At 37.8% G+C, this 21834-nt stretch overlaps 2 protein-coding genes across 6 annotated transcripts in view; one reads left to right on the top strand and one right to left on the bottom strand.

Annotated features, from left to right (window-relative positions):
• The window catches only part of LOC132849194 (uncharacterized), a 73832-nt gene that overhangs the window by 15521 nt on the left and 36477 nt on the right, over positions 1-21834 (bottom strand). The window contains exon 1 of one of the 3 annotated variants that reach the window (XM_060875453.1): positions 11974-12101. The exons of 1 other annotated variant lie outside the window; for it this stretch is intronic. The gene's annotated coding sequence lies outside the window, so the exon portion shown is untranslated. Of the gene's footprint in view, positions 1-11525; positions 11661-11973; positions 12102-21834 lie in introns of those variants that run through there. One more of the 3 variants, XM_060875452.1, reaches the window with a different exon arrangement.
• The window catches only part of LOC132849173 (NLR family CARD domain-containing protein 3-like), a 116011-nt gene that overhangs the window by 83760 nt on the left and 10417 nt on the right, over positions 1-21834 (top strand). Inside the window, exon 1 of one of the 3 annotated variants that reach the window (XM_060875421.1) lies at positions 21621-21766. The exons of the other annotated variants lie outside the window; for them this stretch is intronic. The gene's annotated coding sequence lies outside the window, so the exon portion shown is untranslated. Of the gene's footprint in view, positions 1-21620; positions 21767-21834 lie in introns of those variants that run through there. 3 annotated transcript variants of the gene reach the window in all.

Raw genomic sequence — 21834 nt, 5'->3', positions numbered from 1 at the left:
CATTTTCAGTCTGTATCCAGCTCTGTACTGAGAGATGTGGTTATGCAGACAAAAAAAAACACCTCTTCCTCTCATGATGTTATTCCATCAATTATTATTAAGGATGCTTTTGATACCTTTGGTCATACAATTACTGCTATCATAAATTCTTTAGTTTCTGCCATTGTTCCAGCATCTTTTAAACATGCTGTTGTTCAACCACTGTTGAAAAACCCAATCTTGATATTTCTTCCTTTAACAATTACAGACCAAAACTGCCATTCGAAACTGCCATTTATTGGAGAATGTGTTTTTTCCTCAATTACTCACATTTCTAAACCTCAATAGTATCCTGGAACCATTTCAATCGGGTTTCAGAAGATATCATAGTACTGAGACTGCCTTGCTAAGAGTTACAAATGACCTACTGACCGCTGTTGACTCGGGTGAAATGCAATTCTGATTTTATTAGATCTTACAGCTGCGTTTGACACAGTGGACCATGACATTTTGTTATCTCGTCTGGAAAATTGGGTGGGCATCAGAGATTCAGCTCGAGTGGTTCCGCTCATACCTCCAATCAAGGACTTTCTCAGTGTCGATAGGACAATACTCCTCTACTACTGCTTCTCTTGATAACGGGGTTCCACAGGGATCAATTTTAGCTCCAATTCTTTTCAATCTTTATATGCTTCCTCTTGGGCTTATACTCACCATATGTAAAGTCTTTTGTAAAAAAATCTGGGGGTGATCTTTGATTCTGAATTCACTTTTGAGAAGCAAATTAGCTCTGTTGTTAAGAACAGTTTCCATCAACTACGAATTATTTCTAAACTGAAACCAATGTTAACTTTTCAGGATCTAGAAAAGATCATACATGCATTTATATCATCTCGATTGGATTACTGTAATTCTCTTTATATTGGTCTCCTCCATTCCTTTCTAAATCGGCTACAGTTAGTTCACAATGCAGCTGCCAGGTTACTTTCTGGAAAGAAAAATTATGATCACATTACCCCAGTGTGAGCTTCCTTACATTGGCTCCCAGTTTATTTTAGAATACGGTTTAAAATTCTTTTAACTGTTTTTAAAGCTCTGAAAGGTCAAGCACCCATTTACATTTCTGAAATTATTCACTCTTATTCAGTACCCAGACCTCTCAGGTCCAATAATCAAGCTCCTCTCCAGGTTCCTCGATCATGGTTGAAATCTAAAGGGGATAGAGCTTTTGCAGCAGTTGCGCCCGCTCTCTGGAACCAGCTTCCTTTTTTTTCTTTTATTTATTTGAAAGGGACAATGCACATCAATCAACATTTTATTGTTTACACTCAAAATGTAAATGTGCCAGAATTAGCTGAAGAGCTATTTTTCATCTGCAGTCCCTTGGCAGGTCAACACAGTATCATAATACAAAAATTAAATACATGAAAAACACAAAACAGATTAAAACACTAAATAGATAATAATAAATACAATACAAAAGTGGGCAGTACCAAAGATAAAATAAGTTAACTATTGATGATTGCAATTTTGAGTGTTTTTAATCCATTTCTTGAGTTTGAATTTAAATGATTAATAGCTGGTGCTCTTTCTGAGTTCAGTAGGGAGACAATTCCAATAAATTGAGGCCCGTACTGAAAAGACTGTTTGACCAAACTTACTTCGCCTATACTGTATAACACAGTCTCCCCTGGTAGCTGCCCTGTTTGCCCTATCACTGTTATTCCTGTTTTATAAATTCACACAGTGGTGGGGGTGCAAACCCATGTAAAATTTTAAAAATGAGACAGGCATCTTGATAATGTGAGAAATTGTTAAAATTGAATAGTTGTATTTAGTAATAATATTACAGTGGTGATGACTGATAGGTTTTTGATCTAATATTTTTAAGGTTTGCTTATAAAGGGTCTCAATGGGTTTTAGAGTTGTCATATTTGCTTGGGACCAGCTTGTGAAACAGTATGATATGTGAGAAAAAATCATGGCATGCATAAATAGTTTGGCTGCCTCTATTGTTATATACTGTATGGCCTAATGTGTCTAAAGTTAGCCATATTATATCTGATGGTATTAGCCACTTTTTTTACATGCTTTTTAAAAGTTAAATTAGAGTCCAGGGGGCACGGTGGCTTAGTGGTTAGCACGTTCGCCTCACACCTCCAGGGTCGGGGTTCGATTCCCGCCTCCACCTTGTGTGTGTGGAGTTTGCATGTTCTCCCCGTGCCTCGGGGGTTTCCTCCGGGTTCCCCCCCCGGTCCAAAGACATGCATGGTAGGTTGATTGGCATCTCTGGAAAATTGTCCCTAGTGTGTGAGTGAATGAGTGTGTGTGCGCCCTGCGATGGGTTGGCATTCCATTCAGGGTGTAACCTGCCTTGATGCCCAATGATGCCTGAGATAGGCACAGGCTCCCCGTGACCCGAGGTAGTTCGGATAAGCGGTAGAAGATGAATGAATGAAATTAGAGTCCAAAATAATACCAAGGTATTTAAAATTGGACACTTCCGTGATTTTTTTCTCCTTCTATAAAAACATCTGCCTGCTGTACATTTGTGGACCTCTTAGAAAAGAACATACAGACTGTTTTGTTAATGTTAAGATGCAGATCTGAGATTTTTAGTCAGGCAGAAACATGCACCAATGCTTTGGTTAATTCAGTTGCTGCCTGTTGTTTGGTCTTAGTATGCAAATAAATAACAGTATCATCTGAATACATTTGTATATTAACAGATTGACAAACTGAAGGCAAGTCATTAATATACAGGCTAAACAAAATAGGGCCCGATACTGACCCCTGGGGTACACCGATATTACAGTCAAGGTATGAAGAATAAGAATTACCAATATGTACGCACTGTTTCCTGCTAGTTAAATATGACTCCATCCATTTCATAGCCTCATCTGAGAAATTATAAGAAGATAATTTTGATAATAGTGTCTGATGGTTCACAGTGTCGAAAGCCTTATTAACCCTCTGGAGTCTGAGGGTATTTTTAGGGCCTGGAAAAGTTTTGTCATACCCTGACATTTGTGCTTTTTTCAGTTACTTTACATAAATGTTACGTTACATAAATGGCTAAAGTCTAATATCACTGTAATCAGCACAAACTGGACTACAATAATATGTGAGCAGCATGTATGTACATGATTGTGTTTTTGAGAAAACAAGGTTTATGCGTGGTTAGTGAAAAATGAAATATTTTAAATCACTTGAATAAGGCCATAAAACACATACAGGACATCAGTTCACAAGACTTTTGAGAACTGGATCTTGTAGCCTAGAGTTTTTGCTTCAAAATTATGTGAAAATCATCTTGTTTAATCGCTCACAGAAAACAATATATTGATTTAAACTTTCTAAGACACTTTTTGTTTGTAAAGGGCATATGCGAGTAGGCGTCAACTATCATGAATATTAATGTGATTCACACCTGAGAAGACAAAGGCCCGCATGATGAGCTGCATAATGAGCCTTTCAGGTAGGTATGTGACTGAGAGAGGAGTTACAAGAAAGAATGTGAGGACAAAATAAACGTAGTTTGTAGTTTATTTAGAATATTTAACTATCACACAAAATCACTTTAGAAGTTAGTAATAACACAGAAGACACAATCAGGAAGCCCACTAACCTACTCTGTCACATAGTACCCAGAATTGAACAGTTATACATCTTTGTGCCACTCTAGGAAACAGTTCCTTTTCAGCTGAACACACAAGTGAACATCACATGCCTGGCATTTCCAAGTAGTGTCCTGCCTCTTACCATGCTTTGCTTTGCAAAGCACACAGGTCCAGATTTCATGTACTGAGTCATTCCTGTGTCTCGGGGGCGTGTCCGTGATCACCTGAATCTCCTCAGTTCATTTGCATATGAACAGTGCTCTCAGACGGAGGCGGGAACACATTATCTATAATGAGGCGAAACAGGAGAAACCGGACCACTCCTTACTTTCATACGGATTACATAAAAATAGTTTATTTGTTTTTGACTTGAATTTGTTTATTTAAAAGTAGACATTTCAAGCTTTCTATGCATATATTTATCTTGTATTTGAGGCAAGTATTCGCTGAGATTCGGGTTGTTTTATTTATGTGTCTGTGAAGAGTGGTGACCGAGACCGAGATGGCAGAGAACGCACTCTATACAGATAAAAGTAGACCATTTACAGATTCGATTGATGTAATGCTCTTGTCTGTACGATCGAAACTGAAAGTGTAATTTAAGTTCTTTTCGGCCTTAACAGGAGATTATGCCACAAAACGCGTATATGCGTTCATCGACTCCAGAGGGTTAAGGTCCAAAAACACTGCACCAACTATACCACCCTCATCTAATTTTGACTTGATATTTTCAAGGAGGAAACAGTTTGCTGTCTCTGTAGAGTGGTTTGTGTGGAATCCAAATTGCATTGGGTGTAAAGGTGTGTGGCCCAAGTTTAGATAGTTTTTTAACTGTTCAGCTACCCATTTTTCTGTCACCTTGGATACTACTGATAAAATACTAATGGGTCTATAATTTGACACCATTGTTTTATCACCAGACTTATAAATCGGAGATACAACTGCTGTTTTCCAAAAGCTTGGAAAAATACTTTGCCTAACTGATAGATTGATCAGATGTGCAATTGGGCAAGCAAGTGCGTCCTTGTGTAATTTAAAAAATGTATCTCAGTATAAAGAATGCGTCTTCTGTTGGGGTTTTTGAAAAACAGCTAAAAACACATCTGTACCGTCAGGCTTTTCCTGTTGAGTGTTAATTTGACTTTGTTTTTTAACTTTCATATATTTTACCTGTTTTACTGTGCACATTTTTTTATTGACTGTGTTTTGATTGCTTGTTATGTCGCTGTATAGCACTTTGGTCGGCTAGAGCTGAATTTAAATGTGCTTTAGAAATAAACTTACTTACTTACTTACTTACTCTTACCACTGCTATGCTGATTGTTAAACAACTTATCTTCTCTTTCCCACCCTCAGATACCACAGCTTCTGATCGAATCTCAGCATGTCTGGCAAAAATATCATCATGGATGACGGCTCATCAGTTAAAGCTCAATCCTAACAAAACTGAACTGCTGATCATCAGGTGATTCATCCCCAGAATGATCCATCCTTCAGCCACAGCTCACAACCTTGGGGTAACCATGGACACTCAACTGTCCTTTTCCTCTCATGTTGCTAATGTGACTCGCTCATGTCGGTTTCTTCTCTACTTCTCTTCTCATTAGAAGGATTCGGCCATTTCTGTCCACACAGGCTGCTCAGGTACTTGTCCAGTCTCTTGTCATCTCTAGACTGGATTACTGTAACACACTGCTGGCAGGTCTACATATGAACACAATCCGTCCTCTGAAAATGATCCAAAATGCAGCTGCCCGGCTTGTGTTCAACCTGCCAAAGTTCTCCACACCACCACACTGCTGCGATCCCTCCACTGGCTTCTGGTAGCTGCACGCATCAGATACAAAACACTGATGCTGGCCTACAAAGCCAAAAATGGACCAGCTCCCTCTTACCTCAAAGCCCTCATCACTCCTCACACTGCACCTCACACCCTCAGATCTACAGCACTGCTCCATTGGACCCACCATCTCTCAGGGTAAGAGGCAAGTTTACTACTGCCCCTTTTCCACCAGAAAGAACCGAGTGCTGGTTCAGAACTCGTGCTGGTGCTGGTTCAAAGTTGGTTCCACTGGCGAACCTTCTAAAAACCGGTTTGCCTTTCCACCGGCTAGAGAGCCATCACAGAGCCGAGTCTGATGTCACTGTATACGTCTCACATTACCCAGCGCAGCAACGTTAGCGCAGCAGCGGCAAACACAAACACAACATCAACAATGGTGGATGTTGCTTTACTGTTAATGCTCATGGCTTTGTGAACCTACATTAACACCCAAACGCGGCGAATCCAACGTGTACGTGCAGCTCCATGTAATTTGTATAAATGGAGGTTGTAATCGAGAAAGTACATAACGTTATTTTATCATTAACACAGAAAAAAGTTAGCCTTGGCATGTAGTTACTTATTATCATGTGTGCTGATAAGTGATTATATTGCGGTAAAGTAAAAGGGTATTAAACATTAGTAAACTTTAGGTACATTATCAAATGTGCTAACAGTAGCCCCGCCCACAGCCCCGCATGCAAGGCATGCAAGACTATTTTCTGTTTTGTCACCAAGGTGGTGGAATGAACTTCCCACAGGGGTCCAGAGAGCTGTCACTGGCTATTTTTAAACGATGGATGAAGACCTACTTATTCATGAAACACTTCAACTAGCACTTCTTCCCCTAAAAAAAAACAAAAAAAAACTTTTACACTTTTCCATTGTAACTTTAAACAATGTGCATTAATGTATCCAATGACAGAGATTTAAGCACTTATGTACATCACTCTGGATAAAGGCATCTGTCACATGCTGTAAATGTAAATGTACAGAAATGTAAATGTCGATGGGAAAGAAAATTATTTATCAATTTGATCTAAGAGCGATTTTTTTCACTTTGCTTTTATGCACACTGCGTTGTAGTCTTTCAAAAGTGCGTCATCAACTGTCTGCTTTATTAGAATGGAGAAGCACTGGTATGCGCAGAGCTGGAGGCACTTATCTATAACGTTAATCTGCGGAAAACCGGCAACCAAAAGCAGTGAAATGTCACTATTCTTATTACCAGAGTTGTAGCACAAACAAAATATTACTGCAAACAATCCTTTCAATACTAAATAAAAATAACATTTATTGATTTGGTCTTTGTGAATATTAGTTTATTAATGACTGCATTCATTGGACACACTGTTTGTACAGAATGCACACACACATGAACTGATCTGATTCAAGACTGGCATCAAGACTGGCATCATTACATCATGCATAAAATTTTGGTGTCCACTTTTGCCATTTTAAACAATAGCATAATTTTTGGCTTACTATGTAGTCATATAATATATAATATAAAACTCTTCTTGTTTTAAATTCTCACTGAGGGCTAAAACCCCCTAAAGATGAAATTCTAGAACTGCCCCTGCCCTGACCCTCCCTCCCTCCAAAAAGTATTTTCAGGGAGGTATTCCGAAGTGTTTGGTGAGACATCTGACTCCTAAATTCTGACCTGATGTGACACAATGCTGAATGCCCTTTCCATATCGCAGCACCAGTAGCACCACCATAAATAGTATAAGCAGCTGCTAATACTATTTATGTAAACTGCATTTATTTATATTCCATTGCAACTTTAAACAGGTCTAAGGAGTAGGGTTGGGAACCGAGAACCGGTTCTTATTCGGAACCGGTTCTGTTTTTTAACAGGAACAGGAACAGCACGGAATTTTCAAGTTTCGGTTCCAAACGCGGTTCCGATGCAATGACGGGCAAAGCGCTGGGAGCGGTCAATTTAAATAGCATGTCTTACCTCATGTATATTCATTGTTTACACTGTTTACAGTCACGCAACCAAATTAACGCAGCTTACCACAGTAATCAGTCACTCCCGCTGCTGTGCTGAGGTACGCTTTGTGTTAAACATGTCTAAAGTCTAAAGTGTGGATTCATTTCCAAAGCTACAACAATAAAGTAAATCTCCCCCCTCTGAGAGGGTTTTCTTCACAGTTGGAGATACAATAAGCCACTAAAGGTCTCGTCTTCTCCCAGAGAAAGCAGACATGTTCATGTTTCTTCAGAAAAATTGCTAACTGTTTTGCTAAGTTGTAATTCTGGATGTTAAATTTGATGTTGGATTTATTTAAATTTAAATTGATATGAATTGAGATGCTCTGTTTAAAATATTTAAAGAGTGATTAATAAACACAAATGAAAATATAGCTGCAAGCAGCGATACCGGGGTCAAACCGATCAGATGTGCTCAGAACATGTCGCTGATGAACCATACCAAGTTTCGTGTCCACACGCATAAGTTTTGCGAAGATACAGCCTCACGTCTGTTTTTGCGTGCTCGCCACCATGTATGTTGCCACGGTATACCAGAATGCATTGGTCTATCAAAAAGCTTTTGATAACTAGATGCAACTAGGTGTCTCTAGATGCAACGTACTAAAGGACATGCAAATCAGACAAACGGTCTAGGAGGAGTTCGAAAGAGTAGGTTTTACGGAAAATTCTAAATGGCGGAAAGATATTCATGACAGAAATGACGTCATATGGTGCATTCGAATCGGCATGAGCAAAGGATCCAAAATATGCAAGAACAAGACACAAAAAGACACAACAAGACAAGACACAAGTTTGTAGAGTCACAAATTGCTGGACCCAAATTCCTTGTGTGTATCAACACGCTTGGCCAATAAATCTGATTCTGATTCTGACAAGACACAACAGACAAGAAGACAAGACACAAGAAGACAAGACACAAGAAGACAACACACAAGAAGACAACACACAAGAAGACACAACAAGAGACAAGACAAGACAGAACTTTATTAATCCCCATGGAAATTCTTTTGATATGAAGTGATGTGATTCTTTTCATATGAATTAGAAATCCAGTACAAGAGTAGTACAGACTCGACTCAGCTAGTTATTGATCTATGAGACAACAAGCATGATGGAGCAGGTCTGGAACCTGACCTGAATGGAATTGTGGGAAATGTAGGAACTAGTCATGCAACACGAGTAGACCAATATATCAAATGAACTTTACATGGGGGAAAAAAAAAATCAGAATTTCATTACAAAATAAACTCGTATTATTTTTTTATTTTCTATATATTTTTTCAGAATCATTGTTACATTAAAAATATTTATTTTGCTCCATATTTTTCTGTTGGATGTACGTTTCATAGACATAGACATTGTGCCAGGAAAGTCGTACATCTAATCACTCGTGACTAAACTACTGGTGCTGTTCAAAGTTAAAAGTATACTGTAGTGCACATGTTCTTACATGAGGCAAGATGAGGGGAGAGAGGGGAGAGAGAGAGAGACAGCGAGAGAGAGAGAGAGAGAGAGAGAGAGAGAAACGTGTGTGTGAGTGTGTATGTAAGTGTGTGTGTGTGTGTGTGTGTAAGTGTGTGTGTGTGTAAGTGTGTGCGAGTGTGAGTGAGTGTGTGTGAGTGAGTGTGTGTGAGTGAGTGTGTGTAAGTGTGTGTGTGTGCGCAAGTGTGTGTGTGTGAGTGTGTGTGTGTAAGTGTGTGTGTGTGTAAGGGTGAGTGAGTGAGTGTGTGTGTAAGTGTGAGTGTGAGTGTAAGTGTTTGTGTAAGTGTGTGTACTGTAAGTGTGTGTGTGTGTGTGTGTAAGTGTGTGTAAGTGTGTGTGAGTGAAAGTGTGTGTGTGTGCGTGTGTGTGTGTGTGTGTAAGTGAGTGTGAGTGAGTGTGTGTGAGTGAGTGTGAGTATGTGAGTGTGCGAGTGTGAGTAAGTGTGCGCGTGTGAGTGTGTGTATGTAAGTGTGAGTGTGTGTGTAAGTGTGAGTGTGTGTGTGTAAGTGTGAGTGTGTTTGTAAGTGTTTGTGTAAGTGTGTGTGTAAGTGTGTGTGTGTTCCTCGTATGTGAAAACATACTTGGCAATAAAGACCTTTCTGATTCTGATGAGCAAAGGATCCAAAATATGCAAGAATTTTGTCTCTAGTCCTTACGAGTCAGAAGTTATGAACATGAACATAATTGGATTTTTGGACTGTTGGTGGCGCTAGAGGGTTTGAGCTAGACACACCAAAGTTGCTATAGTAACTTCTAAGACTGGCCTCATGTGTGCCAAATTACATAACTTTCCTACGTACGGTTCTATGGGCTGCCATTGACTTCAATTCTTTTTCACATTTCTTTTATAATGGAATCAGAATCAGAACAGGGATTCGTAAGGCAGAACTGGAACCGGAATCGGAACCGGAAAATTTCTTTTGATACCCAACCCTACGAAGGAGATTGATGTTTTTATGTAGCCTTGGCAACTAGCCGGCCTGAAAAATCTGCACATGCGCAGAAACGTGCTGAAGTCACGTCAACACATGTTTTACAATCATTTAACCTGCCATGGGCAATGCTGAAGTCGCTGTTACAAACTGTACAGCGTGCGTCATTAGGTATTCATTAAGACAAGAAACAGACACACACACACACAAACAGACACTACTACTACCACTACTACTACTAATAATAATTATGATGATAACAACAAAAAGTTTGTGATGTTAAAAAACAACACATTTTTATCACCACATAACTAAAGCAGTAAACCGAGTGACGTCATTACGTTGTTTAGATTACACAAACTCTCTACATGAAGGATATTTTCTCTAATAAATAAATATTTTAGTGATATTATAAACAATTTTAAATACAATAACAGTTCGTTATTTCTACACATTTTACTGAACTGTCTTTTGAGTTTATTAAAAGTGCAGCTCTGTATTAACACAAACTCATGTTTCTGTATGATAATATCTGTAATAAACTCACCATGTGAAGTTTAAAACTCTATTGTTTCCCTCCACTGGCTTCCGGTAGCTGAAGACATCAGATTCAAAACACTGATGCTGGCCTACAAAGCCAAAAATAGACCATCTCCCTCTTCCCTCAAAGCCCTCATCACTCCTCACACTGCACCCCGCACCCTCCGACCTACCAGCACTGCTCCACTGGTCCCACCATCTCTCAGGGTAAGAGGGAAGTTTACTACAAGACTCTTTTCTGTTCTGCACCGAGGTGGAGGAATGAACTTCCCCTAGAGGTCCGGACAGCTGAGTCACTGGCTATTTTTAAACGACGAATGAAGACCTACTTATTCATGAAACACTTCAACTAGCACTTCTTTCCCTATTTTTTGCATTAAAAAAGAAAAAACATTTGAAACTTTTTCATTGTAACTTTGAACAATGTTTTAAACTCATGGTATCTTAAGTATGTAACTTAGTGAGTCAGCATTAATGTATTCAGTGTTAGAGATTTAACACTTATGTACGTCGCTCTGGATAAGGACGTCTGTCACATGCTGTAAATGTAAATGTACTGCACCACACACACACACACACACACACACACACACACACACACAGACCAAACATCCCAACCTGCAAAAAGTATTTTCAGGGAGGTATTCCGAAGTGTTTGGTGAGAAATCTGACTCATAAATTCTGTCTTGATGTGACGTACAACGCTGAATCACAGTTAGAATTTGGCAGCACCAGGAGCACCTTCATAAACAGTATAAGCAGCTGCTAATACTATTTATGTAAACTGCTTTTATTCATTAAGACAAGACACAGATACACACACAAACAGACACTACTACTACCTACTACTACTACTACTACTAATAATAATGATGATGATGACAACAAAAAGTTTGTGATGTTAAAAAACAACACATTTTTATCACCACATAACTAAAGCAGTAAACCGAGTGACGTCATTAGGTTGTTTAGATTACACAAACTCTCTACATGAAGGATTTTTTCTCTAATAAATAAATATTTTATTGATATTATATACAATTTTAAATACAATAACAGCCCGTTATTTCTACACATTTTACTGAACTGTCTTTTATTAACACATAAACTCATGTTTCTGTATGATAATATCTGTAATAAACTCACCATGTGAAGTTTAAAACTCTATTAACTCTGTTGTGGTCCGTGTAAAACTTTCTCACAAACTTTCACTTCAGGGTGAGGTTAACTGACAATGCGCATGCGCAGATAGACAACCCCGTCGGTTCCAGGGATTTCAGAACAGACATGGGCGAGGCTTCAGCTCCCTAAAACTTGGAGTAAGAAATGTTGTTATTCTAAAATGTTAAGGTTAAGTAATGCCCAAAACACACTCCGTAGTTTGTGGTTTAAAATGTATGTGTTAAGGATGAAAATGAAAACATCCTCCTTAGAAAATGGTGTCATCCTCTTGTGTTCTTCTACTTCTCCTCTGTACCTGCAGCTCAGCACCACCGTCATCCAGCGCCAAACACGCACAACCCGTTATGTAGTGTTATGTAGTGTTATGTAGTGTTAGTGTCCACAGCTGTGTGTCACACTTCTTTCCTCTTACCTAGAGTTGTTCCGCTTCCGAAACCATATCGGTGAGTACTGGAGTCAGTATCCTGAATCACTATGGTACACTAAGTGTTTATTTTCGGACTATTTTAGTCCAGCGGGTCGCCGCCACTGTGGAGTAGCACAAGACCTGGGTGATTCGTCCATAGTCATAAACGGAGAGAAGTAGCGCCGGTTACAGTGTTCTTCCGCAAGACGCACACAGTTGTGTTTATTAACTGCTGAAACAAAAACAGCAGCGCGACAAATAAACTGCGTACCTGTGTAGTGTGTACGTGTGTCTCTGTTGGTAAAGTTTATCGTTAATCTGATAGATGGCCATTTGTAAATAATATACAGAAGATGAATTACATTTTGTTGTCCAAGTATCTGTTACTTTGTCAATGACAATAAAGCTGAATGTAATCTAACCAATGTGATGACTGTTGATACAAAAGGAAGCACATGGAGTTAATAACGGTCAGGAAAAGCAGCTGAGTGAAGAAGGTTTTGTGTTTGTTACAGGGGGCTGTGTGTCTGTGTGAACTCTCACAATTAAACTGGTGTTCTGAAGAAAAGGTCTCCAAAAAAAAAAAAGAAAAAGAAATCTGGATTTCGGAGTTAGTTGAATCAATGTTAAAATGATAAAGTTATTTTTCAATAGACAATATTTTTTGTTTTTGTGTGAAAAGAGGGTGGGTGGTGGCAGTGGGGCTCATTGGGTGCTCAGCACCCCTAAAGCTCTGACCCTAGAATCGCCCCTGGTAACAGATATTGCGTCATCGTGTAGGCGTGGCCTATTTTATAATCTAACCCTAACCGTAGCTATGTTGGCTTTGTAGAAGCCAACATTCTGTTTTCCTATTTAAGCTTAGACAAAAATTTATAAAATTAAATGCGGCCTAGGGCTTTCGAGCCACATGCACCAAATTCGGATATGTTGTAGAACCTGGTCTGACGTTTGTTGCTATTACTTTTCTAAGCAATCCGAGTACCGGTACTTCCGGTACCGAGTCTCAAATTGGCCTTTTTTCCCATAGACTCTCATTATAAAATGTGGAGGTTTATAACTCGGTAAGCTTTTGAACTATCTACACCAAACTCGGACAGCTCCTTTAGGGTGATACTCTGAACAAAGGTTTAAATTGGTGTACCGACTGGCCCTCCGGTTGTCCCACAGCCCTGCCCCCAAAATATGCAAAATCAAAAAACTTTTTACAATATGGACATGTGACATATCAAAACACTCAAAACAATGAGGGGAACTTCCTCACGGGTATTCTGATGATGTCACATGCTTGTCTCCACTTGCCTCCAAATGTTTTGGCACCTATCTTTCTGTCCACTTGCCTCCAAAAGTAACACTGACCCATATGTCCACTCGCCTCAAAAAAGCAGAGTAGTTGTCAAAAGCCAACATCAAATCTAGTTTTTGTTTGTTTGTTTGTTTTCTAAAACAGCTTAACTGTAAGAATAATAAAGCATAATAGATATAAAATATAAAATCTACCTGAATGTTTTGTCCTGCATTATCAATCGTAGGTATGCTCTTTTTTTTGAAAGAGGGCGTTTTTGCCCATTTACTGATGATGAATGGCTCTCTATATGTGAGGAGGTTTTTCATAAATCAACCTCCAGCTCTGTGCATGAGCAAAACGTTAAATTCATATACAGGACATGTCTTACCCCAGTACATCTCCATAAAATGTACCCAAATGTATCTAAGCTGTGTTTTAAATGTAAATCTGAAATAGGAACTTTGGTGCATTTATCTTGGGACTGTAAGAACATTCACCCTTTTTTGGCATGAGGTATATGATATGGTTCAGAAGATGCTGGCCAGAGAATTCACTATGTCTCCTACTATATATTTACTTAACTGCAAAACATCATTAGATTTCTCTACTGATTCACACTCCGTTAAATTTCATTACTTATTTGGCAAAGAAATGTATACTTATTCTGTGGTCATCACCACAGGTACCAACTTTGGAGATGTGTTTGGCACAAGTGGCTAATCTTCTCCCTTTGGAAAAACTTACACATGACTTTGCAGAACAAATCCGAATTATTCTGATGGACATGAGCCCCCTTCTGGGATTTACTTGAACAAGCGAGACCCCAACGCTGACATGTTTTGATTTGCTCTGTGCCTTTCACTCTCTTATTAAAAATGCATTGTTGTTATATTGTTATTAATATGTTTGTATGTACGCTGTTGTTTTGTTTAAGTTTTAATAAGAAATATATCTATAGAAAATTATAATTAAAAAATTATATATATATATAAACTGAAAAGCAGAAACTGATTGGTACAATCAGAATAAATGTAAAATCACATGTTTAAAAAAACATAGCTCAGAAATGCACAAATATTTTCCTGAATGTAAATAATTAAATTCTTCTCAGTAACAGTGTGACAGTTCATCAACACAAATTAAAACTCTAACACCAGAAAAACCTTCCCTAAAACAGATAAAATACAAATAAAAATGCACAGATGTCACAGTGAAAATAATTAACACACAGATCGGTGTTAAAAAAATACAATTAAACTCCTCCCACTGGGTCTACAGGATATTGTGGACAAACATCTTTTTTTTCTTCTTTTTTTTAAGATCAATGCTGAATTTCTGAGAATTACAACATTACCACTTAAAGCACCACAGCAAGCTCATAGAGATACTCAGAAAGAGAGGAGGGACTGTCAGAGAGAAGACAAGGGATATCCTTAAAGTTCTTGATCAGGTTTGTACTTGCTCAGTACATTGAAACATTTGTTTCACAAACATATTATCTATAGATGCATATAACCCTTATAAAAGGTCTATGGGGAATGTTGGAAGTGAGACATAAAATGTCTACATATGTCCAGCACAGTACAGATTACAGTGCAGCTTATTTTATTCACGCATCTAAGTTTTCCAGTGTTTATTATCACTCTTCACAAGACTTCTCATTTGTTTAAAGCCTTGGTGATTAAAGCCACTGTACTATGTCTTCAGTGGCAATATGACAAAATGAACACTACTGTAAGGACTCTGCCCGGACTCTGGCCACGTGCGTTTGTTTACGTTTCTCGTCACGTGTCTGCCCCGCCTTTGTCTGCTCCTCCCTGTCATCACACCTGATCCTTATTGTGTTATCATTGTCTTTTGTATTTAACCATCTACTGTGGTTTTGTCCTGTTTCTAGTCTGCGTCATGTTTCGTGTTTTCTGTTATTAAACCCTGTTTGTTTTAGCTATCCTGCATTTGGGTCCGCTCTGTTCCGTGTTCATGACAGTAACAGAGTCCTGTACCGGGTTGTGTACCCACGGGTACCTGACAGGCAATGCACAAATTCTCTATCTAGTAAAATAAATTATACATATAAAATAAAAAAATAACATATACAGGCAGGTAGCGGGCAGAAGTCAAAATAAAGCAGTTTTTTCTTTTTTTTCTTTTTTACAAGCTTAATTTTTCAGGTACAATTCTCATTCTACAATTGACAATGCAGCTGATTCACAGTTAATTGACCCATCTTCTCTCACACACACACACACACGCAGACTTTACTGTGCATGTCACTTATATAATATGGCTACTTTTAGAAGAGTTGCTTGAGGTCAGAGTATGTATCCTGACCCCTATCCACCACAACAATAAAACCACCAGGTGATGTTAATGCTGTAGCTGATTGGTGTACGTGTTTAATAAGGCTATGGGTAGCGTGTTGGGTGAGGATTTTATTTAGAGATAAATGCAGGTAATGGGTCAGGTCCAGTACCGAGCTGTGCGAGTGTGGGTTTGCAAAATTGGACCCGTGCAGGACTCTGATGTCTAATACTGTTATTTTTGATCAGGCTGCGTATTTGGACTAATCATTTTACATTGTGTTTGTGCATGCATGCACCTAGAGTCTGGATGTGAATCTAAGAAGAGAGTGTCTACTGAAGTGCCTCATTGTGTACTTGGGAGAAAATGTGGATCAACTCATTAAGGAATATCTGCTAAGCTTTTTGTAATCGATCACTTCAGCAAAATGAATGTATATTGATGTGGTTGTATATTGACACTGGTTAATGCAAACCAGTGTGATCTGCACTGTGATGCTGTGCGTACATATTACAGCTTTACCAAAAGATCACATTTTTGCACTTACAAAGAGAACATTAAGTAGGTGGTTTTTACATTTGTACATCACACACTAATTAATCAGATAGAATAATTTTCCTAATGTCTTCTATTTCATTAGTTTGTTCAAAAGGATGAAGCTGAATCAGAGCTTGAGAGGTGCACCATGGCAGTGTTTGTTCTCAGGGAGAAAGAGGGTCTTCTCCAGCCACCGCAGGAAATCAGGATTGTGATTGAAGGTGTGGAAGTCATTAATGAGTTGCCGTCAGTGTTATTTGGCCTCATCTATGCACTAAACTTGAGCTATCCCACTGAGCTTAGGTACACTTTTGAATCACTGCAGAAAGTTTTCATGGAGGTTGAGACAAAGAAAATGTCACGCAGAGTGTGCAGTTTGAGTGTCAAGCTCTAAGCATCAGATAAATCAAGACATTTGGATATTTTTGTTCTGTTCTGTTGTAATGGCTGTATTCAAAATGAACATTTTCAGATCAAATTTTAGATTTACGTTAGAGCTACAGTGTATAATTGAATGATGATCAATTTTGTAGCATTCTTGCTGATCTTAATTTCATTAACAACATACACAGGCCTTTATTTCTTTTTATCTAAGGAAGAAGATAAAAAAATTCATTGCCTTCCATACAATGTTTTACCAGCAACAAAAAAAATCGCCTCTATTGACATTTCTCTTAACTTTGCTTTTCCAATATTTTAAATATCACTAATGGTCACTAATAATTTCTCAAAGAATTACCAAAGTTGAACAGTTTTAGCAATTGTTTATACAGTTCTATGCAGATTGAAGTACACATCTCACGTTTTTTAACAATGGAAAGATGCACAAACTTGTTGTACTTTGCAAGATTTAAGTAATGAACAGAGTTCTAGAAATGTATGTTTCACTCTGTCAGGATTCAGCCCGGACTTTTTGGCCATGTGCATTTGTTGTCGTTCCTCGTCACGTGTCTGCCCCGCCTTCGTCTGCTCCTCCCTGTCTCCACACCTGTTCCTAATTGTCTCATTGTCTTTATTGTATTTAAGTGAGCCGCGCCGCTGAAGGCAGCGCGGAATCATTAGTTACGTTTACCCCTCGTCATGTCTAGTCATTGTTAAGTGTCATCATCTGTTTTGTTTTAGTTATCATCTTTAACTGTCTTTGTCTTCCTCATTTATTAAACCCCTTTCGTTTGAAGCTATCCTGCGTACGGGTCTGTCTCCCTCATCCCAGGCTGAGACACACTCCAAAGACCATAATTTACATCATACCTTTTAATTTTTTTTTATAAAATTTTTGTCAATTCCTTATTTATTATTATTATTTTTTTAATGAAGAAATGTTTGTGTTAATGTTATATATTACACTTTTGTTTCTGGGTATAAATTTCACATCAGCAGACTTTTGTTTGTTTCTGTTGGTATATTTAAGTATTATTTTTCTTATTGAAATTGTGTTGAACACAGAAAAGCTGTTGTGTATACATACAGACTAATAAATGTGCAAGTCTTTGGAGGAGAAAGTCTTTTCAGTGTGATTTTTGTTCTGCAGTAAAATACATTTATCTGTAATCAGTTTTATAGTTTCACCTTAAGAAAAAAACAGCTTCACTGTTACACTTGAGTTTAATTATAAATCTGAGGTTTTTCTAAAGTGAAATATTGGGTTGTTACAAAGTGAAAAAAAAGGTTTTTGACTTGTGTGGATGCAGGTTTTTGCTTTGGGGAAAAGTAAAAGCATTATTAGCATTTAATAAAATTAATCATTTTAATAAAAAGCAATAAAATTAGCTGTAACAAATTAATGTCATTTTTTTAGGTTGATGCAAAGTATCATTTGTTTCAGGGTACAGTTATAGTGTACAAGGGATTAAAACCTTCATATTGTTCATAATATGTGGACTTGGTGTATAACTACGTTATATTTGCACATAAAGACAATTTCACCGGCTATTATTGGCTTTACGGAAGTGACGTTTCCCAACTGGAGTCTTCTGAATGCTGACCTGTCCTGTGTTATGCAAGGGTAAAAGTGCATGAAGAGAACTATGAACGTAGACAACTCATTAATAAATATATAGTAATATTAATGTGATGATTAGGCTTTTTTCTGGATTTAACAATGCTATTCATCTTGTGTTCAAATTAACATTCATCCAAGACTGACAGCAATTAGCAGGAATTATTTAGAATGGTCCTTGCTACATCAGGTAAGACTATTGCTAAAGATACTCTTCAGTTGTTGTTGTTTTTGTCTGAATAAAAATCTAATATTTAGGAGCTTTGAATTCAAATGAACAATTTATTGGTCATGTACACAATCATACACGGTATGATGTAAAGTGCTTATTGAACTGTCAAAAATAGACCTAAGATGGAGTTTATATGAGTAGGAAAGGGAAAATATCTATAAAATTATAATTCTAAAAGCTGTCTATAAGACAATGAACATATAGGAGAATAATGACATTTTGCTTCCACACAGAATCAACAATTATTGCTGATATTTTCTTAAAATGTTTCATTTATAAAGCAAACTATGTCTATAGAATTAGTAATCAATGCACATGACCTCTTTTTTATGTCCACTAAACACAATGCGAGTGACTATCTAAGGAAAAATCAGAGTAAACCTTTATTAGATAAACATGTATTGGGCATGAATTTGCATAAATCTGTGTCATTAATCTGAAAACATGTAAGACTGATCTAACATTACAAAAGTAAGAATGAATGAAAATAGCTGTCATTCTTTTTCTAGTTGTTTTTATAAAATGAGATCATGGCCTTTTACAATTACACAGGCAAACATACACAAGGCATTAGCAGCTATCTTAGGGGCAGCTGTCAGTAAGTAACATACAACCCCAACATCCACACCCAGGCACATATCAAGTAAAGTTAGGTTTGTGTGATACAACTGTACTAGTTGGAATGTAGTAATAGCACATCCTGTCACATTTGATTATACACTCTTAAAGTCTTTATGTTCAATAATCCACTTATTATTTACATCTGCACAATGGTCAATTACAGACTGCACACTAGTCGGCGCTATTTTATGTCCTGTAGTGTATTGACCTGTCTGTCTGCGCTGTTTTTTGTCTTGCACTGTTTGCAGTAAGTGCACACTTTATGTAGCTAGGACAACTTAGGTTTCAGTCTCAGCTCTGTGTTGCTCTATGTTGTTTTATGTAGCACGATGGTCCTGGGGAAATGTTGTTTCTATTCACTCTGTGATTCTGATTCAGATTCTGATCTGATATGTACTATGTCAGCTAAGTATATGTGGTTGGAATGACAATAAAAGCTTCTTGACTTGACGGGTTATTCTTAGCAACATACAGATCATAACAACTGCATTCAGTATTGAGTGAACACAGTATGAATTATTTGGCAGTTAGTAAGTATATTAAATTACTTGAGCAGGTTGAATATACAAGATACTGATTTATATGGAAACAAGCTATAAAAACAGAACACCTTTACCTTCTAGGCTGATGTGGATGTGGGAGCTTAGTGGCTAAAATAGTGGGCCATGACTAGAAGGTTGTGGGTTTGAATCCCAGGTCCACCAAGTGTCCATTGCTTGTCCTTTTAGCAAGGCACTTATCCCTCAATTGTATAAAGATAAGATAAAAACATTTCTCTGTATAAAAGTGTCTTCTAAATGTAGTGTGGGTGATTATACTTGTGGTGATCTCTAAATGATGTATGGTAAGCGTTGATGCAGCCTTCTTGTTGCTACGTAAGTGAACCAAGCACAGTCTCAGTTTTCAGTTCTAACTTTCAGACTGACCTTTGATAGTCATGTGCAGTTTTTACACAAAGGAGAGAGGTGCAAACTTTGTACCTTTTGCAGGAACTATAGCAGGAAATGAAGTCGCTTTCATGTTGCTACAAATCACATCGGCAACTAGTTTAAACACACAATATGGCCAAATATTTGTGGCCACCTGACCATCAAACTTATATGTGATTTTTAAATATTCCATTTCAAATAAATTCCCTCTTTGGTTTTATAATAACCTTCACTTTAGGTAACCTTTAGTTTAGGGACGAACCGGATACGGATCTGATATTAAGGTGACCGTAAACATTTACCGTTATTTGATTGCAAAAGCAAATGCGGCTATACTGAATATCAGAATATGAGAAAAGCTGTGTTTTGGCCGTGGCTAATCATTGCCCAATTGTGATTGCAATATTGCTTTTAGGCAATGATTCTATAAACAAGAAATTATTAGGAGTTATTATTAATATGAGTGGATATATGAGTGACATTTAAAACACAATCTGTCCAAATGTCCTGTTTATTTTTTATAGATCCTGAAAAAGCCACACTAACTTTATGGTGCTTTAATGTTAACTTTGCTGTGGCAATGGTGTTGAACTAGGATGTGGAGTTTGACCTAATATTAAAGGTAACACTGCTCGACAAATTTTGGGAAATGATCATATTCAGAGATAAAATGTGCTAACTGTAATATGATGAACATGATGCCTTGTAAATTCTCGACAAAGTATGGTAGAAAGATGAAAATGGTACCATATGAAAGTTTATACATTTCTACTCACTTTGAGATGAAAGATTATTACCTAACTGTAATTTATTGGTCTTTTATTGCAGTGTACATTTGTCTTGGCCATAGCTACACATCAGTCAGGTACATTTGGTAACATTTCCAAGGAACATTTGCGTGATATTTTCCCTCAGAAACCAAGATGCCTTGAAACTGTGTAAACAATGCAGATAACTTCTACTACATGTGTGAGGAGGTTACATTTGCACCTCACATGTGAAGTATGAAAGTAAAAAAAGCCATCATAACAACTATATAGTGAAAATTAGGTGATCAAGACAAGAGCTGGGACCCTCATTATTGTTGTAACTGATCTGAATCATTTATCTGCATCATCATCTGCTAAACAAGAAGAAAAAGTCCATGTCTTTTGCAGTCCCAATGGTGTGGGGCAGTGAGTGATGAGCATGGGGAGAGATTCCACCAGGATATCACAGGCATGGAGAAAAGATACCAAGGGAAATGGAGTCTGTCCCTGCTTTTTAATTACTGCAGGAATCTCTACAGGGATGATCCTACTTCAGTTCACAATAGACTAGTCAAAAACCATGGAACCTTGTCGTTTATTCTGCTTGTGTGCTGAGGATATGGTTTGTGTGCTGAAGTTGAATGTTAAAAAGATTTATACATGACGCTTGTACACACACACACACACACACACACACACACAACAAAAAATAATACACTAAATGTCTCCTTTTTGTGTCATTTGCCCTCAAGTTTAAACCTCTCTTGCCCCATGTGTGTATTTTAGGAGGGTGAGAGCAAGAGGCTCACAGAATCCTCCAAGAAGAGAAGGAGGAGATGATGAAGACTCTGGCACATGAAGAGGAGTTACAACATTTCTTCTCAAAAATACATGAACCCTGTGTGTGTGTGTGTGTGTAGGTGTGTGTGTATGTACTTGTTTCCTCCTATTTTTAAGCTACCCTTATGAGTGTGAACATGTGAAAGCATCTGAGTTTGAACCACACGTGTGTTTTAGGAGTACGAGCGAGAGCAGGAGGCTCACAGTATCCTCCAGGCTGAGAACAGTGAGTCCATCACTCACCTGGAGGAAGAGAACAATGAGAGGAAGAGGACTCTGATTGACCAGAAGGAGTTACTGAAGGTAAACATTTCTTCTCACTAAACTACGACTGTTATACCTTCTTGTTTCTTCACATTTTAGGAACATTT

The sequence above is a fragment of the Tachysurus vachellii genome, chromosome 7, assembly GCF_030014155.1.
Source record: "Tachysurus vachellii isolate PV-2020 chromosome 7, HZAU_Pvac_v1, whole genome shotgun sequence".
Lineage (NCBI taxonomy): Eukaryota > Metazoa > Chordata > Actinopteri > Siluriformes > Bagridae > Tachysurus > Tachysurus vachellii.
Note: the sequence above shows the minus strand (reverse complement) of the source record. Positions and strands in the feature narration are given on the sequence as shown.